This window comes from Anser anser (genome assembly GCF_964211835.1).
Source record: "Anser anser genome assembly, chromosome: 7".
Lineage (NCBI taxonomy): Eukaryota > Metazoa > Chordata > Aves > Anseriformes > Anatidae > Anser > Anser anser.
In genome coordinates, this window is record NC_139727.1 from 5,646,869 (window position 1) to 5,665,552 (window position 18,684).

The 18,684-nt window shown below is 35.7% G+C and overlaps 2 protein-coding genes and 1 long non-coding RNA gene across 6 annotated transcripts in view; 2 read left to right on the top strand and 1 right to left on the bottom strand.

Moving 5' to 3' along the window:
• Positions 1-18,564, bottom strand: part of LOC310902278 — a 59,618-nt gene extending 41,054 nt beyond the window's left edge. Inside the window, exon 1 of the long non-coding RNA XR_014586607.1 lies at positions 18,438-18,564. This is a non-coding gene — a long non-coding RNA (uncharacterized lncRNA). The remainder of the gene's footprint in view (positions 1-18,437) is intronic.
• The window catches only part of LRMDA (leucine rich melanocyte differentiation associated), a 669,624-nt gene that overhangs the window by 174,067 nt on the left and 476,873 nt on the right, over positions 1-18,684 (top strand).
• The window catches only part of LOC310902275 (uncharacterized protein), a 261,603-nt gene that overhangs the window by 126,319 nt on the left and 116,600 nt on the right, over positions 1-18,684 (top strand). The window lies entirely within an intron of this gene.

An 18,684-nucleotide genomic window follows, 5' to 3' on the forward strand; every position in this document is an offset into this window, starting at 1 on the left:
TCTTTGATTTTGATTTCAGAACAGTGTCAGACAATTGTGTGTCTTGGAGTTTCTGAGAAGGTGACACACTCTCTTTCTCCTGCTTGTAGTTAACAGCAGAGAGCATTCTGTGCTGCAGTACCCAAAGGGATGGGTTTGAGTGACTACACAGGGAATGTGGATTGTTATCATTCTAGTCACAGGACATTGCATGAAATCACAGGCACTTTGCTCTTCAATACTGCCACTTCAACATAGCAGCCACTGTTACTCCTAGTCTGCTTTTATGGTACTATGGTACATGTAATAACATTTTATTTGATAGTGGTGGATTCCGTGGTGATTTTTTTTGTTGTTCTTTTTGTTGTTGTTGTTGTTTGTTGGTTTTTTCTTTGTTTGTTTAGTACTAAGCTCTAAATCTTCAGTTCAGGCATTGGAAGAAGTTAGGTTTACAAAGATTTACAAATTCCCAAATACTTTCTATTAGGAAAAAATCACAGAAAAGTGGTACTTGGTAGGAAGACCGGCCATATAAATATCTGGTCACTTTTGATTTTTTTTTTATTTTTTTTTTAATTAAATGTGTTATACTTAACTTGAGTCTTTGATATTACATCGTGACCACAATCTAACAGTTGGAAGAATGATAAAAACAATTTTGATTAAATGCTGTGGTGGGCAAAACTCAGTAAACTAGGCAAAAATGCTATTGGAAGCATTTAAGTAATTTTTTTTTCTCCTTAAGAAGAAAATGTGAGTATGCCTCCCTTCGCTGATACCAGTTATTTTTCCTTGCTTTGAGGTGTACATGACTGTGGGCAGTATCAATGAAGTAGAATTGTTTACCCAGAGAAAAATACCTACCAGCCATGTGGCGCTAACTATGCAGTTTCAGTTACGGTATGTGGAGTTTTTGATTTGAGAGTCAGTGGTATCAGTGTGTTAGGACAGTAAGCCTCTAGAACAGGAACTCTGCTAAGAGAGGAGTAATTGGCCCCAAACTAAAGCAAATTGCTTTTAATTTTTATGGGGAAATAGTTGAAGGAAAGACTAAGAACATCAGGTAAGAGGGACATTGGATAGTTTTATAATGGGAAAAGGTTTTTACAGGAAAAAAAAATCATATCAAGTAACATTATTTTGCAGACTATAGAGTCCCAGTTGTATAGTTAAGGACATGCTGCAGCATTAATGTTTACGCATAACGCTTTCCAAGTAATTTAGGCTGAACTGCCACTGACTTACTTAACATTTATAGGTCAACCACCTGCAGAAAGGGCATGTAGGTAGATTATTGTTGACTTTATGGTTATGGAAGCTAGCTAATCAGTGAGCATGCTGGGAAATAACTTGTTATGCCTGAATGGCTCTAACACCAGGCCCTACAGTTTCTTATGGGCACAAAGCAGCCAAGTCATTTCTCATGGCTAAGGCCCACGCTGAGAGGGGAGGTGGCATGTGGTGGGGATAACGGGTTTCAAAAAGGGGAGGGAGGGCTATGAGATTTCAGAAGTACATTACAGTACAAGTGGAAAATCAAATAATTTAATCATACCTTGCTAAACATATAGTGTTTGCAGGTGAAGTTGTTGATTCAATAAGCAAATTTACGGACTGTTTCTTAGGAGACCTGAGCATTCACGTTCTGGTTGTTACATGCTTTGCAGAGTTATTCACTAGACCCTTGTGTGATATCAGTTCTTAACTGCACTGACATTTTTTCTTCCATGATCATGAAACGTAGAATAACTTAGATTTTTTTAAAAATTTTGCAGCAAAGTATTTGAAGACTAATCATTTTCCTGCTTTACTCCTGTTTTTCTCCCCATTACTTGTCTCCACAGAGGTATGCGTACTCCCTTGTGTGCTAATTGACAACTTTCACCTTTTAAAGTTCACAGTAAAAGTCACACACTAGAATGCATAATGAATCAATTTGCTTAATTTGTTTTAGGTTGTAGTGCAGGCATATTTGCTAGTATTCACATAGCTATCTCTGATGTTCTTCTGATAGTTGAAAAAAACAACAACCATGCTTTGTTTATTTAAGAATAGAGCCCCCAGCCGAAGTATAGAACATCCAAAAGCGTCAGTCCTCATTTAGTCCTGTATAGGGAATCTCTGTGGGTTTCATCTCTCACAAATGCTAAAATCTAGGAACCTTCACTTAATGTTGGCCACTGGTTACAGCTTTTTTCCTCGACTGTTCTGCACTTTTCAGAGACTTATATGTATGTTTGTGTTACTCATATATAAACAGAGCACACATCTAAAAAGGTGAATTTGCACATTTTCAAAGGTATTGAATTTCAATTACATGTGAAGCCATGATATGCTAATTTCATCTTTTGCTCTCTTCAGCTATGTTCACATGCAGTACTTTGTGCATTCATTTGTGCATATGTGTGCTAATAAATGTAGTATATTCTTTTATAGCAAAAGGTGTTTTTCAGCATAACAGTAGAGGGAAAAATATAAAAGAGGATTGCAGTGACCTATTTACATATCAAAGAGAGGTAAACTGTTGAAGATATACCTTTCGGAGTTAGTTTCTTTCATATTTGTACTGTATTGACTTGGAAAAAAGATACTCAGATGGGTAGTGTAAGGCAATATAGTTAATGAGATTTTCTTTTTCCAAAATGCTAACATCTTCTAGCTGATACTGTCACATTATCAAAAACATCTTCTTGTATTTTAATGAACAAATTAGTTTTCTAGAATTTCAGATTCTTATTTTCTCTCTAGAGATCCATGCCTACAGTCCTTTGTGGTAATGAAATGTCAGCATACAACTTTTCAAGTGTCAAACTGCAAAAAGCGAAATAAGTGGGCCGATCAAATGTAAAATGATTGACACAAAAGGTAGAGGACATCTTGGCAGTCCTAGGATTGCTGACAGTGGGAGATGACCACTGACCTTTATGGAATAAAATTGTGGTAAGACCACAAAGTGGAACTCCTGGTAAGACCCCAAATGTTTTAGAATAATTTAATCAGCAAATGCAGTTCTGAAATTAATATTATTCTGCATACGAGGTTTTATTTTTTTCCAAGAAAAGAACTAGATCCTCATAAGCAGTGATAAAAACATCCTAGTTAGAGTGAAGTCTTGCCTATATAGTTCAGCTGCAATTTTATTTTTTTTTTTGCTAACCAGGAGTATGCATATATTATTCAGGTTTATTACCTTAAAAATGCTGGATATGCATTTTGTAGGGAAAAAATGAATTCAGATTTCATTTGTTGATGAAATGGAAGAGAAAAATTAGACTGCATTTCTGGTTACCATTGATTCATCATAAAGTTTGAGCAGCTCATTGATCAGAACCTACTCAATATAACTTCTTAGGTCATGTCAAATAGAAGAAAGTATTTCTGTCATTGCATGAGAATCTACTGAAAGCTGGTTTGGCTTTCTAACAAGTTCTAGTTCCAGATCCTAAACTGGTGGCTTTGTCCTGTTGATTTGTTTGACTAAAGGGGATTGAGTAGCAAATGAGTTGTTAAAATTTTAGATTTGTTAAAACTCAATTTATTTTTAGATTGTGGTAAATCTAGACCTTATAACATTAAGGCAGTAATGTGATTTTCTTTACATTTTAAACATTGCTTTTTAAGAAAGAAAAACAAAGCAGGTAAATTAAGAATTTTTTTTTTTTTTTTCCTGAGCATGTATTAGTTTTTAGTCTGATGGGATTCCAACATTGCGAGGTAACCTCATTGCAGCAGAAGCACTGGTGCTGATGCCGATGGCCTTTCCATGTACCTCTTTATGGATTTACGTTAGCAGGACGTGGTAGGCCTGGGAATAGGGATGTTATCAAAGTAGGGTTATTTGTATAGAAATTGGAAGTGTGGAGCCAGCCATTCCTAAAATACACATTGTGTCATGTGGTGATTTTATTTAGAACACTGGGAGCCTGGTAAGGTAAGCATTAATGACCTGCTTGGCTTGCTCAAGTTGTTGGCTACTGCTTTTTTATTATGGCTGTTTACAAATACTGTATCCTCATGTGATTAAGCTGGTTAGATGGGTTACCCAAAGACATGCTGCCTAACTTTTGTTGTTGTTTCTGATTTTTTTTTCTTAGTTTCTGTCTTGGATAATAATGAAAAGGTCTTTTGCTTATTCTTGGTTTTCCTTTTGGTCAGATACAAGGTTGATTTGTGACTTGGCTGAGAGAAGAAACAAAAACCAAACCTAAAATACTGACCTCTGTTCATGCTAATCTATATTTTTAACTGTTATTTCTGAGGGAGTGATTTATTTACAGTGACAGCTTGTTACTTATGGTAGCTGCTGCCAGCTTCTGAAGTAATCTGATAACGTCAAATTGTGAAGGGAAGCTATAGGCTTTGCCTTGAATGACTTGCTATAAATCATGTTCATAGCTGGTGTGTAAGGATGCTTGGGTTGATACTGATAGAAATACAAATCAAATACAACATACGGTAACCCAGTTCTGAGCCAGAGATTCTGGATTAAGCCTATTGGGTTCATATTTTTAAATGAAATGAATCAGACATCTCTGCTTGTATATCAAAACTTCAAAACTAGGGATGATGCACCAACTTAAAGGCCAAAAAAGAAAGAAGAGAATATACAGAAAAGAGTTAACACTGAATGACAGGCAGGATTTTCTGGGGAAAGGAAGCCACAAGAAGTAATGGACAAAGCTGCCTGGAGAGCTCATCAACAGTCAAACATTGTGACGGCCAAGAAGAAGTTCAAAGTCACCAATGCAACAGTGTATTACAGCTTCCATGGAGACGAGCGTCAGTGCAGAGTAAAAATTGTGCCGATATTGTCATCTGGTTGGTGCAGCTTTCGTATCCACAGCTAACAATAAAATTAGTTATGTGATTTTCAGCTTTGTGAGGTGTAAATTTGTTTATGTTCTTCCTGAATAGAGAAAAACAGTGAGAGTCTTAGAGAGCAAATGAGCACTACACATGTAGTAAAGGCAGCAGTTGTGTTATATTGGGTAAAGCCATCATGCCATTTTAATTGCAGTATTTGTGCTAACAGTGTGACATATTCTGTGATAGCCAAAATGATGTGCCAAGTGGTATGCATTAAGTGAAGGAATTCATATTTGAAACCTTTTTTTTTCCCCACCTCTTCAACACTTGAGCTGCTTTTATACCTTAAACTTACAGTGTGGAAACAAGATGTTCTGTTCTATGGATACGTTTAATTAATATTAGAAGAGTGGAATGCTTCAGAGGTATTCAGGAAAACTGTTCTCCACAGTCTGGACTGAAAAGTCTAGATTTCTGAAGCAGATCTGTTGGGGAGTTGACTTCACAATATCCTGGTTCTGCATTTATTAACTTTGCCTACTGAGGGAAAAGGGGCTTGGTGCTAGCCCTTCATAACATTACATATTATATATATCATATATCAAAAACTGTGGAATTCCTTGTTGCTGTTTGAGGTCTCTCTCATTCAACTCAGATGACGTGGTCTTTGTGTGAAAAATGCTGCTTTTTTCTTTAAAGGCTACCAGCATCTTGGACCACAGTGGAGCTATCCTGTAACTTGTTCTCACCTTTTCCTCATGCTCAGTTTCTGTCCGTCTGTCTGGCTGTCTCCTCCCCTCCCCTCCTTGCTACATGCTTAGCACTGTGTCCACATCTGTAACAATGCAGTGGTTTTTCAGGTGTGATCCTCAAATGTATAATCAGAAACAGATCAAAAATGCATCAGAATTTGCATCAGAAATGGATGCAAATTACCACAGAAGAATTATGTGCATATCCTTATTTTTTGTTATGGAGGTTAATGAACAAATCTTTTTGTTTGAAGATGAGTAATAATGCCATATTTTGTTAGAAGTAGTGGTAATTGGTAATTAATACCACAGTGGTTTATATCTCTGCTGATAACCAGGTAAAATAAAATTACTTTCTGACTACCGGGTAAAACTTAAATGGTACTGGCACTGACAAACTGTGAAAGGAAAGAAGTCGTCCCCTGTGAGAAGATGAGTTTATTATACAGATAAGATTTCCATAATAAGGGATAGTGATTACGGGGAAAGGCTGAAGCTCCATTAACTGAAACAAATTACTATGACAAAGCCAGAGGGAGTGCTTTGCCAAACTTACAACTCCTTTCATAATATTCAAATGGCTGTTGGTGTGTGGTAACCAGCATATGGACCTACTAGTCACTTTTCAGACTCCTTTGTGCCCCATCCCTGACACAGGTATGGTTTTATATTTGAAGTGAGTCCATTTATCTGAGCATGTGGAAGATGCACCTTGCTAATGTAAAAGCGACGCATCAGGCATTTTCCCTACAGAAATAAGTTGCCCCTGCAACACCATTGTTTCATCATTAAATGAATCTTAATTGTCAGAGAAATGTTGAGTATGAAATATATAAGCTCTAAGGAAACACGGTGAAGTTTGATTTTACCTGCCCATCACAAGAGAATATTGTGGCTAGGATTTAAAATTTTCGTTGCCTAAGAAGGAAAACTAAAATGCTGACTGCGATTTGGTGTGTAAGCCTGTGTGCGCTCCTCTTTAGAGAATGAGTGGCCTATTCTGCATGCATGAGCACAGGCAAAATTGTGGTGGTTGATCACTGATTGCTGAGTGCATGTATATGCGCAATACATTGGAAAGGTGCTTATGGCTCCCCAACTTGGTATTATTTGTGTAAAATACAGTAAAAGAAATCATTTAAATACAAATGTTGTCATCTTTGTACTAATTTTTGTGTAAAAAAATTAATACTGTAGTTAAGGATTTTGTACAAAAACTGTTAGAGTTCGCAGTTATAGCGCTGGTATGAACAGCAGGCAAGACTATAAGCTTTAATTTATGTTGTGCTTTGGACATTTTTCAGAAACTATTTACCCATTACCTCTTAGGTCAGTGGCCTAATAATGCAACAAAGCACTTTTTGAAATTGCAGATAATTTTCAGTGCTCAGATCTCTGTGTAGTATTGATGGGGAGGAAAGCTGATTAGGATCTTGGGAATTGTGCTTGATGGGAACAATCTGGAAGGAGTGAAAAATTATTAAACACACACAGCGGGAGTTGTAGGATTTACCATTGTCGTGCAGTGCTATTAATTCTCATTGCATCGTACAGCAGCTTGATTGCACACTGTGAATACTGTTTATTGGAGAACGGGTACAATTTTGCTGCAGTTGTTGTAATGTAATACTAAATGCTAATTAGGCTTCTAACAATAATTAGAACCTCTTGCTAGACTTAGAAATAGAAACACTCAGTTGAATTTACAGAAACAAAGACCTCTAAGCTATGCCAGGAACAGTATCTATAGCAGTGGTATCAACTTTGTAGACTTTTTTGTTGGTGGTGTTTTTTGTTTGTTCTGTATTTTTATGGTGAACATAATGACTTGATTTTGTTCTCAATATGGGTATTTTCTTAATGAAAGGGTGGAAACCCAAAGTAAATATTAGAAGGACAACTGCAGGTAATTTTTACATGAAAAACTGTGAAGACATAGTTACTGAATGGCTGATATTACTAAGTACGATGCACTATTTTAACTATTTTTTAATAGGAAAAGAACAAAACCTAAATCCATCAGTTACCTCTTCCCACACCCCCCAGAAACCTTACACACCGAGTGAACTGTTTTTGCTGAATTAGACTTTAAAGCTCTGTTTTGAACATCAAAATAGAGATGAGCTGTAGTTCTGAGTAATTTAGTACTTTGCAGTATAAACTTTCTTTACATTTTGGAGGTAAATGTAATTTTTATTTTATTTTCAGTGAGTGTTTTGTTGGAATCAATACTATGTTAAGATGTCAACAAACTCCGTTTGCAGAGCAAATGCATGCAATACCTGTTTGGTGTTGCTTTCTGATAATTTTGTTGTTACTAGATACCCATATATTCACAAGGTTGCATATACAAGAACTAAGAGCCTTTAACCTCTATCACTGCTTCATATATATATAAATATATCACCTATATCACTGCTTTCATGTATATATAAAAGTCTTTTTTTCCAACCAACCAAAAGTTATATGGTGCATATGTTGAGAAGATACTGAGATTGGGTTCCTGTTTTGAAAGCCTCTTTTATATTAACGAAAAACAGAATCTGGGATCCTTGTTCAAAACTTGCTTTTAAAGTCTTAATGTAGATATGCTGAGCTTTGGTGTAAACACCTTTTATGTTTTGTTTTGTTTTCCTGCCTTCTCAGACTGGGGAAGTCAAGAGCCTTTCAAACAGCAATGGCAATGGTTTTCTCATCAAAATACTGGTAGAGTTGTATGTATAGCACTACTAGCCCGGTCATCCTGCAAGCAGTTTACTAGCCAGTACAGAGGCTGCATTACATTGAGCATTTTTACCATGTTTGTGGCAGTTTTTATACTTCCTTCTGTTTCTTGGTTAATATGTCATTGTAACTTAACCAAAATAATTACAGGGCTTCCTGCTTTCATCATGATAGTGGTCTTCCCTAGACTTCTGTTTTTGTAAATTTATCAAGTGCCACTGAGAATCGTAAGAAACTTTCCTATGGAGCAACTTTATGGCACACCTTGTCAAACAGTTATAGAGTTTTAACTAATAACATATAGCTTGACAAATCTTTTTAAGAATGGAAAGAACACTGGAAAACAAACGTGTGCTTTAATTTTTTCAGTGAGATGTCTTCAGCATCTGCACTGTCCTTTCGAATTTATGGGTACGCTTTCAGAGTGTAGTTTGCCCTCATCCCCAAGCCATGTAATAGCATTGTTTAGAGCAAGTTAGTTGTGGTTCTTTCTTTTAAATAAAAAATCCAGTCCTAATGTTATTGATCATATGTTGCACTAAATAAATAATGAGTGGTTTGTACTTCATTAAAAATGATTATAATGAATGCTTTGAATTATGGTTATTTACCTATACAATTTTGGTCCCAGTTCAAGGTCATAAATTACATTCTGCAACCTGTGGGAATGTCTGCTTACGGAAATTTGAACCATAGTAAATGAGATTTTCTTAAATGTGCCATCTTTATGACATCTTGCTGTCTTTTGAGTGGCTTGTGTTTCTGTTTAAGGCTTCAGCAACCATCTGGAAAAGATTTAACTTGAGCAAGACAGATTATTCTATTTAATTTTCTATTAGCAATTTTCCTTACCCTAGTCCACGTCACCTGCAAAGAGAAGGTTTGCTGAGACATGACACCCTGCTGATTAGTAACTTCACTCTTCTGCTCAAACACTGACCATTAGCTTCCCATTACATTATAGGTGTGTTCATGCTCTAGAGGCAATTGGGGTCAATCCGGTGTGGTTGACATGTTATATGTTTTTCTTGTAGCATGTCACATGTAACCCACTGCAAGGAATGTGACAAACTGCTGCTGTATGACCTGGTAGTCTTGGGTCAGAGTGAGAGAAATTGGTGTTGTACTAAGATGTATGTTAATACATATATTATTTATATAGGCATTAGTGAATGCTATTGTTGTCTCAGCACAAATCAAGGTCCAGGCCATGGCCTTGGGGCTTTCAGGGGCTCACTTTATCATGTGTTGTGATTTTTTTTCTCCTGTTTATGAATAATTAAAAACTTAAATTACTTGCTATGTTTGAAATTCATATGCTGGGGAAAATAGCTACATGAAAATTAATTTTCTGTTCTGTGAGACTGACGGGAAATCAATTAATCTTGATGTATTATTTTATGCAGAACAGGGTGCGGGAACCAGCAGAGAGAATGGCTACAGCTGTTCTTGTTGGTCGGGCCATATATTATTGTTGGCGGGTTTGACAGCTTCTGAAGGAAATGGCTGAAGGGTATCAGGCAGGTGAATCAACTGTAAAAATTTATTGGAGGATACAAACTGTTTCCAGGGGACTGATATAAAACTCACACTTGAGAACTGAAGTATTGAATGTTTTTGTGACTGAAGCAGCTTGTTGTCAATATTTATAGCTTTTCTCTTTGTTACATGTCCTATTTGTTTGATTAACTAGTCAGATGTTAGTGTCTGTTTGTAATTTATTTGTTGTGCCTTCTGTAGCATTTTTGATACATAAAGATTTACCACTAGGTAAATAAAGCAGCTCGTGCAAAGCAATATGCTAAATAAAATGACAGAGCTGTTTACAGCACGTTACAAGTTTTATAACTTGCTGGGTAGATCAGTAACTTTTGTTTTACCAGTGTCACTGTTAAGTTGAAACATGTCGCAATGCATTAAGTGCTGTGGGGTAAACAGGTCTCCTTTTAAATAACTGGAGATTATAATCAATATATACCTTAACGGTAAATCATTTAAGAGAGTCTATAAAGTCCTTTATGTAAGCACATACATAATGCAAACATTTCTAAAATAAAACGAAGTACATTCATGCTCTTTAGAATGAGCTTTCTATTCACCTTCCTTTCCAATGTATTTGCGCCAGTGCTCTTTATAAATAATAAAGGGGAGAAACATTAAAGCAGACACTTGCAAGCTGCATGTTAAATGTTGGTCCCTGTCTGGATGTGCAAGGTCCAAGGTCCTGTAGCAAAACTGAGGATCAAAATAGCCTCTGTGTTGTTGTTCTTACCTGTTAGAGATTAAGGCTGGCTTTCCCCAGCATCACCAGGTGGTTTGAGAGGAGCCTGCTCTGAATCCCCTTCCAAGTGCAGTGGGGCAAAGCTGTTGGTTGGAGAGTAGCGCTGCAGCACTGCAAAGCTACAGAGCAGCATCTCTGCAACTTCTAGGTATGGTAAAGAGACATTACTTCTGTTTACAGTGCTATGAAATAGGAGTGTAGAGCTTCATACTAGTAAAATGGCACATAGTGGAACATCTAGACTTAAAATATAGTGAATTCCTGATGGTCAAAAGGAGTAAGAGATGGTAACGTTGCTAAAGCGTGTAAATATTCATAAAGATCATATCTTCTGCATTTTACTACGTCTTCCAAAATGGAGACGCTATAGTGAAAAATGTGAAGCTATTGGTCATGTGGAGTGGATGTGTTGAGGGAAGGGGATAGAAATCGGGCTTTTCATAGGGGTGTAATGTAGATACTGTTTTGCTTAATGTTGAGATTCTCACTGGTGTCTTCTCTCGAATGATCTTCATCTGCTTTCAAATTATTAATATTAATTTTTGATCTTCCAAATAGATTGCTTAACTTGCCTCATCTATCTGTACTGCTATTAAAAGATCCTTTTCTTTCCTTTTTCCAGTGGGTTAAGCATTCTGTCTTGTCTATGTCTGCCATACAGTGCTGAACCAGCACTGAAATCCACTTCTGGAGTTCCTGCAAGCCTGAATCCCATGGCGATCTGGCTTACACATTTCCATTGAGGTGTCCAAATGCATGGTGGAGCTCTTCATTTTGGGAGCATTTTTTAGAGCAAAATTTAAGCCTTGCCATTGAGAATATTGTATGGTTATGAATGTGGTAGAAAAATTCAAAACTGAATATTTTTTTTCAAAATATAGTGGTTCATGATTATAGAATTATCATCAGTAAGTAGTATCCAGGTCATTAAGAGCTTTGTAAAGAAATCATAAATCTTGTGTGAATAATGCAGTTGGAAAAAGAGAAAAAAAAAAAAGGGCAGGAAATTAAAGTTTAAAAAAAAAACACAACACCATAAATGGGAGATTCTGATGCTGTTCTGGAAATATGTTGGATTCCCGTGACCTAATTAGAAGTGTTGTTTCCCTATATTAAAGAAGTGGGTGAATTAAATAAGATTACTGGGGGAAGGAAAAGAAACTTTAAAAAAAAAAAACTTTTTAAAGTTTACAAACATTCTAAAGACTAATTCTAAAGAAACTTTTAAAGTTTATAAATATTCTAAAGATTAATATTATATTAGTTTGGAATAAACTTAACAGTTTAACTAAGGTGAACTTTATGTGTCCTTCCTGAATTAAAGAGCTGTAAAGAAAACTGAAGTTTAAAGTAATTGTTAATGAAAGCAGGCCAGCATGACCTCCTGAAAATATGAGCATTTGTTGGGCCAACTTTCACAGATGTTAAACATTTGGTGATGTTACTTGGGGCTGCTTGAACCACATTAAAGTCCAGCCACTAGAGTGTTGAAACAGTTGGGCGCTATAATAAAATATACATAAAAAGAAATTGTGAGACATTAGGTGTTGTTTGGTGATGACATTTAGGAAATTACAATTTTTCTGTACATCGTATTCACATCTACATAAGTTGTTTAGATATTTAAAGTAAAAGTGCTATATGTATTGTTTGTAATTGCTACTACAGTTCTGGCAGGTGCACGTAATTTAACAATATGTCAAATATGACAAATTATTGTTGAGTTACAATATAGCCTTAATAAGAACACATCTGTTCCCACTATACAGTATAGAAAATGCCTGATTTAAAGAGTTTACTTACTGGTATTGTATTGTTGTTTAAATATTTAACAGGATCTTAGACACGAATCATAAAAAATACACAGTAGTGTATAAAAATGAAGAATCTTACTTGCAGTAATGTTTTTGCTGTTGTTCAATCTATTCAGACCATCAGGAAAGCTTCTGCGCTCTTTAAATAGTCTCATCTGCACACGTACGAACCATGCATATATATATCCGTGCAGAGAAATAGCTAGGTACAAAAAACAGCTTATTTATCATAGAAACACAGATACACTTAGGATAAAATATGAGAACTGTAACAGTGTAAAGGAGTGCTTGCGCTAAAAAGTGGAGATTGCTATAACCATTTCAAACGTTTAAACAAGTATGAATAAATGTGGCAAACACTTTTATTTGGACTGGTTAGAATGACAAGAAAGTATCCTGGCACCTGAATATCTTAGCTTTTTTATTCTGTTCAAAATACTCTGCTGCAGTATCATGTCTTCAAGCGAGCACAGAAGAATGGGTTCTGGTGTTGTTGATCAGGATCCTAAGAACCATTTAATCTTTTTATTTCACATACCTTTTTTTTTTTCTCTCTCTCTTTCAATATCTACCTGTTGGTCTGGTAAATTGGGAGTTGGTTAGGCTTCTTCTTGAGCCAAAATGATTGCTAGTTGCTTTATCTGTTTTGGATAAAGCTTTATGTTTTCTCTACGCATTGCCGTACTGCACAGTGTTAAGCACTGCAAAGAAGCCAAGAGTTTGCTCGGGGAACAAAATTGCCTTAAAGTAATAGTGAAAGGTTTTACATTGGTTTGTATTCCTTCAGCTAAATGGGATAGTATGGACATTGTTTGTCAAAGGGGCTGGGTAAAGTTTTCATTTTCTGCATTTTTTTTTAAGGGAATGTCTCAAACCAATAGTTGTGCTAAAAAATAGATGGGTTTGTCTGGTGTCTATTTGTTACCACTTCTGTTATAAACAGGACAAAATTGTCCTTACTCCTAATTCTAGTTTGGCATTAGTTTATTGCCATAGTTATATTTTACTTTTGTTTCAAGCGGTACACTGACTTAAGTAGCAGCTCTGAAGGTGGGATACCTTGTCTGAGCACAAATAATTTGAGTAAGTTTTCAGATGTAATGTTTGCATTTATGCTTGAGCATACATCCATACTGAGCTGGAAAGAAAATGTTTCACGTCTTTGCATGCGTAAAATATTAGTTCCTAACAAGCATCATGGTATGACTGAGGACAAGTCCATCTAGGTTATCATCCAGTCTCTGACAGTTGCAATAAGTTGCTGTTCAGGAAGAACATGCAAATTTGGCCACTTGTTCTTGTCCAGCTTCCCAGCTTCCTTGTATTAAGGATGTTAGGGCATCCATCCCTCTGCACATCCATGTATTAATCCACTGTCCATGAATTTGTAGCATTCCTGTTTGTATCTGCTGATACCATCTGCTTTTACAGCCTCCCGTGCCACAAAACTCCTCAAGCTCACTAGTCAATTTCTAAAGAAGTACTTTATTCACTTTAAACTGATCTCCTAGCATTTTCACTGAATATCCCAAAGTTGCAGTAGTGTGGAATTTGGGGAATAACTGGTCTGCCTTGATAAACTGAAGCTTATCTGGATAGGCCAAAAATGTGTTTGGCTGATACATGGGGAGCTGGGGCTATTTGCATAGTGCTTGAAAAGTCTGCATTTCTCTCCTGTGCATTTGCTTTCTCACACACTTGCTCTCATGCTGTCTTCCATTTTACATATAAACTCAAGCTATACAGAAATAATAAAGCTCCTCTTAAACCAGTTCACAAAAGGACAGAGCCAGAAGTGAGATTTAACCCATGCTAAGGAAATCCTTGGGATTCCCTTTGATAAAACACAGTTGTTTTAAAACACCAGGCTGAGTTTATCGAGGTGCATAGGCTAGAAAATAATGAGGTTTCTTTAGTTGTTTCCAAACATTTATTTATTTGTTTATTTCCCTAGCATTTTGAGATGAGAGAGATCAGTGCTCTGTGTTACTTGAGCCTTGTGGTGTCTTGTCCTTGCCTGGCTCATCCCATTGTATGGGGTATGTGTGCCCTAATGTTGCTTCAAAGGAAGTCCTAGGAGGTTCTTGTACTTGTGAGGGACTGTTGTGAGGGGTGAACATCTCCAAACTGTTGTTACTGGTTTCAGCTTTGGAGTAAGATCTGATGCACATGCCAGACAAGCTTTCTGCTATCAGCTCAAAGTAGCTGCACTTTGTTGAACGTAAGTGACTAAAAGAAATATCATTTGTGCCAGGAGGTGGGATTTAGTTTTATAAGGAAATTGCTTCATTTCCAGCTTATCACAGCTGAGAAAATGGTTGGGATACATTTTTTCCTGTGAAATTTGGAAGAAATAAAAATAAAAAATGAAAAGGTAAAAAATAATTTTGATACTGTTTAGTAAGTCGTTAAACTATGTCGACAGTAAAATCACTGGGGGCATTAATAGCTGACAAAGTGAAGTGGTTTTCTACTTACATAATTGTCAATTGTTGAAGGGCCTAGATGATAGGGAAGATATATTTCCAATAATTATTTTAAGTATTTTAGAAATCACTAAGGAAAAGATGGTTGTACTTGCTTGTACTACTGATAAGTTTATAGCTTTGCCTCATTGCTTGAGAAGCAATAGTATTTTAAAAATTGCCTCTTATTTAAAAAAAAAAAAGTGGTTAATTGTTTGAAGAATATTATCTTTTTTTTTTTCATGATTTTCTTAAGATTCCCATTGAACATAAAACAGTGCTTGCTTTTCTCAGGGGCACGATATCTCATAACTGTATACCCTTCATGCTTTATTATGCAATTTATTTTTCATGTCTTTCATTTATTAGCAGTAAAATGACTTCAGAAAAAAATAATTTGATTAAGAGGCTAAAATCACTATTAAGATTAAAATTATAGTTAAAGTGAGTTTCCTGTTTTTGTGAAATAGATGTAGTTACGGTATTACTTGAGTAAATTTTGAACACTTAAAGGAAAGTCCTCTGTTTTCCCCAAAGCATTCCAACCTTTAGCATTGTCAGCAAAGACATATTTGTTGTTTGGTGCCCTTATTTGGAATCACCCCTTCAAATAGGTAGTGACCATAGAAAATTTTTCCCTGTGGAAAATCAACTAATCAGTTCTGTAATGTTTACCAGAATCTTTCACCAGATAATATATCCATTTGCTTATTGTTTGATGTAATGATTTTTAAGATTTGATATACATAATCAAAGCAAAGCTAGAGTGATTTTATTAAATATCTGCTTTGCATATCAGTTTATAGCTTTATCAGATCAGTTTCAGTCTTATGCCTGTAGAATGAAAGCTGACATTTCTGACTGGGAAAATCATAGTATTTTACAATATTCCTAAACATGTTGTAAAGTAGGAATTTTATTTGGAAAAGTATATTAAAATTTGCTGAAAACCGTCTTTAAATGACTAATAGGAACAGGTATTACTCAAGTCAAATTAGTTAAAACCAAGTTATAGTTGACTTTTTTTCTTTAATGGCAAGTTAACACAAGCATCGGTAGATTCTGCCATTAGTCTTTGATTTAAAACTCGAAACATCATTTTTAAGTAATATTCTTTTGTTTTGTCATACTCTGTTTTTCAAGTAAAAACCCCTCTAATCCTAGTGTTTAAAAGATGTGGTAATGTCTAAGATTGGTAGTAGTTTCTCTTTTTCAAAATCAAGAAAACATGAAACATTTACAAATAAATCTTTAAATACCTTAATTGCATTTTTATGTGAATTGAATCTCTTTCTTATTTTTCAGGTTTGAATGAGGCTGATATCCTAAAATATTAGTAAATAAATCTTGTGTTCTTTAAGACGTTGCAAGTGTAGTTTTAGTAGCATTACCTAGATATATGGTGTGTGTTTGACAGTTTATTTTTGTAAGGATTGTCCTAGTAGTGATAAAACCCATGTGTTATTGACATGGAAAAATAATATAGTAAAGCAGTTTAATGGTATCCTCATTCTTAGTTCCATAACACTTGACTGCATCACCTGCAAGAAGACTGAAATATTTGGAAGAACACCAGATATAGATAATGGACTATAGAAAACCTGGATTTGGGAATGTGCTTTACATGAGACATGAGAAGACATGAGACATGCTTTAAGTTATAGCATCCAAAAATGATGTAGGATTGCAACATCAGTATATTTGGTTGAAAGGCCACATTCACTATGACATCAATGGGTATCAGTCCAAAGTATTAAACACGTTCCTGTGACTTCAATTCATGCTTTAAAAATAATATTTTTTCCTATTTGATTGTAAAAGTTGGGGATGAGGATGAGTTCTTGATGTTTGTTTCATTTCCCAATGCTTAATAGAGGCTGTGTTAGAGCAGACTGTAAATCTAAATGCTTTTTCATCTAAAACATTGAATATGTCCTCTTTCAGCCTAACTGCTCTGAACAGCTTTTTAATACATTTTTTTAATGGGCTTTGTTGTTTTTGCTTGTCACAGTTATTGTTATTAGTTCACTAGTAAATAATGACTCTCCTTTATTAAGAGAGACAGATGACTTATTACATATCATGGACCATCCACAGCCTTTTTAAAGTCATATTTTTAATGCAAACTCTCCCTTTGATATATTTTCTTTTCTTTTTTCTACTTGTGTCCATTGAGATAGACTTCCTGTATAGTAAAGTTTTGTAGATTAGATCATTCATCAGCTCTGATTTGATTCTGACATCTCAGGTCTCTTTCAATTTTCTTTCCCTCCAGAACTGTTTTGACCAACTTGAATGCAAGGCCACCTACGCTGCATGGCAATATAAGTTACACACAAATATGCAATATTAAAGTCATTGGTCCTTGCGTTGCAGCTGTTGCTGGAAGTGTAGCGTGAGCAATTTCTGAATGGTTCTCAGTTAAGACTGAATGCCATAGTCCTCAGTGATATCTCAGTACTGTCATTAGCCTCTTCCCATTTCAAAGCATGCAGAATAGCACTGTCCATAGTGGGTATGCATGCAACCAAAGAAAATGAGATACGTTCCGCATTAGTGTGCATGCGCAGTTCACAGCATTAGTCATTGAATGGATAGCAGTCCATTATACCAAGTGGTTATACAGTCCAGTAGATTACATAATCAATAATGCGCAAACTGCTTATCTATAATACTTTTAACAGCTTCTAATAATTTATTAATGCTTTATGTACTATATCTAATACTTTATCTTTGTGCACAACTAAAGGGAGTGATATTGATGATTTTGAAGCTCTGCATCTTGCCCTGTGTTCTGCTTTCATTCATGGGTTTTGGGAGTTCCCAGAATTGAGCGTGACTTTTACACTAATAGAGATATAACTCTAAAAGCTTTCAGGGGTATTTTTTTTTTTTGACTTTGTAAAATGAACATTCTTAAAATATGTCACTAATCATTATCAATAATGATAATCACAAACCATTGCTGATTCTTTAACTGTTTATGTATTTGTAATCTCTACTTCACTGTTCTCCCCAGATAAAAGAATGCAGACCCTTGCCATGCATACTGATTTTATGTGTGGGTAGTTCTCAATGTGGGCTTCAGGGGAAAGTACGCCTCATGAGGCTGGTCAGATGGGACTGATGAAGGCAGTACTGAAAACAGTATGACCAAGGAATTTTGCAGAGGGGCCCATGTGTTCTGTGTTATGATTTGCTATGGAAACATACTACTCTATATTCAGATTTTTATAACCATAATTGCTGATAGACTTAGAGGTTAACTATTAACATGACAATAATTAGAAGTTGCAGTGCATGGTATATCTAGTTGATCAAGTTGAAAATAGTGATTTAGGGGAGCCTGAAAAGTTTGTCTATTTTTTTTTTATTTATTTTCTGCAGTTGTATCAGTTGGCCTTATAAAAGATACCGTTATCCTTAGCATTTAATTCTGTATCATTTTCTTTAATAAACAGTGTTCTCCTGTGGCAAATTTATCTGTTTAAATTGTGGGGAAGAAGCTGTATGAATGAATGCAGGGGCCCAGAATGTATGTTTAAAACCTGTGCTATCCTCTACACACTTTTTGAAGTTCTGGGAAGGCAATGAGCAATGCGAGTTAAACACTTACTAGGTTAATGGCACTTTTCAGCTGACACCTCATAGATACTGCGACTTCTCCTCATGAGTAGTGACCCTCAGAGAGCCAATGCTGTAGTCCTATGCGAGATGTGAGACTGACCCCTTCCCAGCTGTTTGTAGCAGCATCAGGAGTAGTTGCAGTGGTTTTTCTCTGAATGAAAACCAAAAACATTTTGTAAGAAAAATGTTAGTTCTAGTTCCCCATGATCCTGTGCTAAAGCAGGTATACATTTTCC